Source organism: Bubalus kerabau, chromosome 6, assembly GCF_029407905.1.
Source record: "Bubalus kerabau isolate K-KA32 ecotype Philippines breed swamp buffalo chromosome 6, PCC_UOA_SB_1v2, whole genome shotgun sequence".
Classification (NCBI taxonomy): domain Eukaryota; kingdom Metazoa; phylum Chordata; class Mammalia; order Artiodactyla; family Bovidae; genus Bubalus; species Bubalus kerabau.
The window spans coordinates 98,496,079-98,502,461 of record NC_073629.1 but is presented as its reverse complement, the minus strand read 5'-3'; the positions used below and the strand labels follow the sequence as shown (position 1 = coordinate 98,502,461).

General features: G+C 35.7%; 1 non-coding gene across 1 annotated transcript; it reads left to right on the top strand.

The window, feature by feature from the left end:
- Positions 1-903: 903 nt before the first annotated feature.
- On the top strand, positions 904-977 carry TRNAT-AGU (transfer RNA threonine (anticodon AGU)). Its single transcript has one exon. It is a non-coding gene; the product is annotated as a tRNA-Thr (tRNA).
- Positions 978-6,383: the final 5,406 nt, after the last annotated feature.

The window sequence follows — 6,383 nt, the reverse complement described above, 5'->3', positions numbered from 1 at the left end:
TTGAATTATGGAGATTTAACTCTAACTTCCAAATGGGGGTTTCCCTCATAGCTCAGTTGGTAAAGAATCTGGGTTGAGGAGTCAATCCCTGGGTTGGGAAGATCCCCTGGAAAAGGAAATGGCAACCCACTCCGGTATTCGTGCCTGGAGAATCCCATGGGCAGAGGAGCCTGGCAGGCTACCGTCCACGGGGTCCCAAGAGTCAGACACGATAGCAACTAAACCACCACCACCAGATGGGTAGATAGAGCCACTGAATCAATGGACATGAATTTGAGCAGACTCTGGGACATAGTGGAGGACAGAGGAGCCTGGCATGCTGCAGTCCATGGGGTCACAAAGAGTCAGATGTGCCTTAGTGACTGAACAACAATTTTAACTTCTGCCTCTAACATCCCCCAGATCAAAAGAATAGAGTTAATTTGCAAAACATAACTGTGCTAAGTCCAAAATAAACAGAGGACAAAATAAACTTCCTAGTATCAAAACTGGTTAATAGGACAGGCCCTCAAACAAGTGAGAGAAGCCACATATAAAGTTCAAGTGGACAGTACTCTCAAGGACTAAGTCATGTGTTTAGTTTCACTTGTAAAATCTACGGAAAACCTCTAGCAAAGTGCACAACATATACAAGGTTAATAGGATTCTAAATAATAAAAATAAATGATGCTAAGGTCTATGCCTGGGTGGATTTATACACAAAATAATGAAAGGGAAAGCGAAAGATGTCTACTTTAAGCATCTACTATTTTTTAGGTATAATACTAATCACTTTGCAACATTTACCTAATATATTCTTCATAGTAACCATTTTAGGTAGGTATCATTCCCATTTTGTAAAAAATAAAATTAAGGTCTAATATCTTCAGATGGCACCACAGAATAGAATACAAGGCTAAGAAAGGCTCTGTGGCTTAGCTGGTTAAAGCGCCTGTCTAGTAAATAGGAGATCCTGGGTTCAAACCCCAGTGGGGCCTGCTGGTGTTCTATTTAGGCTCTGGAAGTTGGTGAAGGACAGGGAAGACTGGCGTGTTGAGATCCATGGGGTCACAGAGTCGGACACGAATAAGTGACTGAACTGAAATGAATATTATACAACCTACATAAACTAAATAACTAGTAAACTTAAGAGCCATAATGAAAGAAATCTGATTTGGTCTTGTGTCCTGAAATAATTTTGAAAATTTTTTACATTTATTCCACTTTCTGTCCAATCAGATCCTCAAGATCTATCAGAATACTATCTCTACACTGACCTGGAAGTATAGCTACTACGGTTACCCTTTATTGAGCGCCATGCTTTGTATGAGGTGTTTCACATGCATTAACCAGTTAAATGAACTCTACGAAAACAGCTTCCACTTCACAAATGAGAAAATAAGTTCAGAAAAGTTAAGCAGCACAGAGGTTACAAGAAAACACAGAGAACAAAATCTGAAGTTCATTCAACTCTGCAACCAACAGTATTGTTATTATGCCAGATGGATTATTTTTAAAATTGTTGATTTCTTTTCCCAGATCATTTCCAAAAAATAATTAGGATAGTGCCTAACATGTGTCAAAGAATGTCCAGATTATGTTCCTACTTAATCCTAATACTTTTATGAGGAATGGAGGGCAATGTTTATTAATATCTTATTTCACAGGCTAAAAAAAAAGGTTCAGAAAAGTTGTGAAGAAAGCACTTTTTCTCTTATTCAGTGTTGTTGTCAATCTCCTAGAAATAGATGTTACTGGAAATGTATGTACATAAATCTTTCAACATTTTGTTTGCATATATCACTAATTTTACTGAAAAACAAACACACACAAAAAAACTCCAGTGAAGAACGTGTTTCACTGATGAAAATAAGTCTCTAAGAGGATACACCTATTCTCAAATCTATTACAGTGTTCAAGGTTTCCTCTCATTTCTGAACTATATCATAAACTCAAAAGATTAAACTTTTAAAAACTTAAACTGCAACAGAAATGTAGTGATGCTTTTGACAGACTTAAAGTCTATTTTTTTCCTGATAATACTATAGGCACCTGTGCCCTCTTGTTTAATATTTACATGGAATACTATTTTGCCATTCCTCCACTTTTAGCCTATGTGTGTCCTTTAATATAAAGCGAGTCTCTTGTAGATAGCATATAGTTGGGTCTTGCTTTATTATCCATTCAGCCACTCTATGTCTTTTGGAGAGTTTAATTCATTTACATTTAAGGCAATCATTGATAGGAAAGGATTTACTTTTGCCATTTTGCTGTTTTCTGTTTTATATTTTGTCCCTCTATTCCTCTCTTGTGATCTTCCTTTGTGCCTTGTTGATTTTTTGTAGTAAGATTCTTTAATTCTTTTCTTTTTTAATTTTGTGTGTCTTCTTTACATGTTTGTGTGTGTGTGTGATTATCATGTGGTTGGTTAAAATGTCCACTTCCCAAAGTGATATACAGATTTCCTATTATGCCCATCAAAATCCCAATGACATTTTTTACAGAAATAGAAAAAAAAAATCATAAAATTGTATAGAACCACCAAAGACTCAGAATCACCAAAGTGATCTTAAAAAAGAGCAAAAAAGCTGGAGACATCACACTCCTGATTTCAAGCTAAATTATAAACCCACAGCAATTAAAACAGTATGGTACTGGGATAAAGACAGAAAAAGAGCAGTGGAACAGAATAGACAGCCGAGAAATAAAGTAACACACACAGAGTCAACTGATCTTTGAAAGGGAGTCAAGATCATACAAAGGGGGAAAACCAGTCTCTTCAACAAATGATTAGGAAAATTATATATCCACATGCAAAAAAAAAAGAAAGAAGAAATCAAACCCTTAACTTACATTATACATAAAAATCAAGTCAAAGTGGATTAAAGATTTAAACATAAGACCTGAAATTGTAAAACTCCTAATAGAAAATATAGGGGGAAATCTTGACATTGGTCTTGGCAATGATCTCTTAGATACAACACCGAAAGCAAAAGCAATGAAAGTAAAAATAGACAAAGTGGAACCACGTCACATAGAACCACATAGAAAGGTTCTTCAGTGCAAAGGAAACAATCAACAACAAAAAGACAATCAATGGGATGAAAGAAAATACTTGCAAACCTTATCATCTATTATAGTACTTCTTTCATTGTAATAAGTAAATGTCAGTTTTTCCGCCTATGAACTTGGGTCAGGAACTAGGTTTTTGTTTATCTCTGGACATTAGACCTTCAATAACATTTGTTAAATGGATGAATACTCACAAGTTCTGGTTGTCTAAGGATCTTCACATAATTAAACTCAAAGTATATCATTCGGAGATAAATAATACTCTCATAACCCCAACAACAAAAAATTGAGTTTCTCTCTAACTTTTTCATTTTTGTAAATAAATTTCTAGCTAGTTAGATAATCTGGGATTGGGAGGACAATATCTTTCTTAATTTCTAAAAGGGTGTTCCTCAAACTAACTTTCTCTCACCAGGGCCTCAATAATAAGTAAAAAGCACAACTGCTTGGGGTCCACTACTCTCAAGGTGCTTATTATGGTCACATACAAATTAGGACAAGAGCAACATAGGTTTTTTTTGTTTATTTTGATCTGACTTCAAAAATCCATTTTCAATTCTTGAGTTCTCCCAAGTTTTATATCTTTAACTGATCTCTGGACATTTTCCTCAATCTCGCCTCCACCCTCGTAAAAACTGATCAATATTGAGTATATCCCATCTTGGTTTCCTGTTCACAAAAGTCCTTCCCATCTTCCAGTGTCCAGCTAAAAGGTTGCCTCATTTAATGCGGCTCCAAGTCTGTGGTTCTCTTTGTGGTCCATTTTAGCATTCATCATATCCCATCAAAGTTTTTGCAACCTTGTACACAATCTCTAGTTAACAGCATTTGGAGTTTTCTGAACAATCATTTTCTCTCCCATTTTCATGCTTTTATAAGTTCTGCTGCATCAAGCTAGCATACTCTGTGCTCATTCTTGTATTATTTTATCATAGAAGTTACCAAACCACTATAAATGCTGGAATATATTGTTTTCTTGTCTCTCTCAATAGATTCTTTGTGCTTATGGGAAGATACATTTAAAAATTTTATACTCTATATCTAACACAGTGCTCAATAAATATGTGATAAATGGGTGAATGAGTGGTTGAATGTGTAACTAGCCTAAGTTCCTAAGATAACATAAAAATAAACATAATAGTTGTAAAATGATTGAGTCACTTTGGAAAGCAATTCTTCAAAATGTTAAACAAAGAGTTTCCATATGACCCAACAATTCTACTCTTAGGTGTATATTCAAGGAAAATAAAAACATATATCCATCACAAACTTCACAAATGTTCATAGTACCAGCATTTTTCATAATATCCCCAAAGTGAAAGCAATGAAAACGCCCACCAACTGAATGGATAAACAAAATATGATATATCCATACAATAGATTATTTTTTAGCAATAAAAAGAAATAAAGTACTGACACATGTTATAACAGGTATGAGTCCTGAAAACATTATGCTAGATGAAAGAAGCCAGACAAGAAAACTCACATATTATATAATCCCATGTATATGAAATGTCTAAATGTCCAGAGTAGGCATAGAAACAGAAAGCAGATCAGTAAGAGTTGTGACAAGGGAAAAAAGGCATGGGGAGCAATTGCTAATGGATACAGGATTCTTTCTGGGGTGATGAAATATTTTATAATTAGCTAGTGGTTACAGTTGCACAACTCTGTGACTATACTGAAAACCACTCAACTGTATACTTTTAAAGGGTGCATTTTATAGCATATGAACTATCTCAAAAAAGCCATTATTAGGAATGAGCACAATAATGAGAATTCTCTCCTTTTGGTCCAGACTTTTAATCAAGGGCTTAATCTTTGAAATCAGAATACAACTCTGCTGCCAAAAACTTCCTAATCTACATCAATCAATTACACAATTATAAAAATGTTGGAACATTAAAAGATCATTCTAAATTAACCTCTTCCTCACCTTATAGGAAAGAAAACCGAGGTCTAAGAAGGATAGATGACTTAAACAAGGTTATATAACTAGTAGTGAAACCAGGGAAGACACACTCTCAGTCCAATGATTTAATTTTTTTCTTAGCTGAATTAACATTTTCATTCCTGAAATTCCTAGGATTTTTTTAAGAGAAAAATTACATTAAAAAGGAGACAGACCAATTTATCTTTCATATTGTCTAATAACTATTGCTAGGAAATATTAAAAAGGGGGTTAAGATGCCATAAACTATGGCATCTTTCCGCTTCTTTCAATGAGAAAAGGCAGCTATAAGTACTTAGAGGTTTTACTCTTGAAAGATAATACAACATAAGAATTCATCATAATAGTTAAGGAAAACAACAAAGACTACTCTTTCCTCTAGGGAATGGAAATAGACACTTAGCAAAAATGTTAAGTATGTGGAAATTTATATTTGATCCTTCAGGGAGATGTCAAATTTAATTCAGAGGAAAATGTCTCTCAAATATTTTCTAAAGTTCCCCTCTGAGACCCATTTTTTGGTGGCCTTTGTATGATAATGGCAAATATAGGTGCAAAGTAATATATATATATATTTTTTGGTACTTACTCACTCAGGAAATTTTCTATGATAGCAAATATTTTCTTTAAAGTTCATATTTGCTCTTTTTACCAAGGAGCCTGGGCTTCCCTTGTGGCTCAGCTGGTAAAGAATCTGCCTGCAGTGCGGAAGACCTGGGCTCAATCCCTGGAGAAGGGAAAGGCTACCCACACTCTAGTATTCTGGCCTGGAGAATTCCAGGGACCATACAGTCCATGGGGTCACAAAGAGTCGGACATGACTGACTTTCACTTCACTTCACTGATCTTCCCAGGTGGCGCTAGTGGTAAAGAACCTGCCTGCCAATGCAGTAGACAGGAGACTCAGGTTCATTCCCTGGGTCAGGAAGATCCCCTGGAGGAGGCCATGGCAACCCACTCCAGTATTCTTGCCTGGAGAATCCTATGGACAGAGAAGCCTGGTGAGCTGCAGTCTGTAGGGTCTCAAAGAGTCAGACATGACTGAAGCTATGTAGCACACCAAGAAGCAACGTTTAAATGGGGGAATTTTTCATTTGTTTCCATCAAGGAGGAAAAGATATTAAGTTTTATTGATGTATGATTTTTTAAAAAACCATCATTCAATGCTTACCTTCAAAAGCTTATACAAAAAATCATCAGAAAACTTAAAACCAGAGGGTAGCTGAGTGATTGTGGAGTCCAGTATTTTCCCAACTCTGTCAACATGTGTCTGCAGATGGCATTTCAGAGGAAGTCTCGGGAGATGGGGGAGAGGAATGGGAGGGGAAAGATAACCATAACAGCAAACACTGTTACACACTCAATTTAGTTTAGGAAAGTC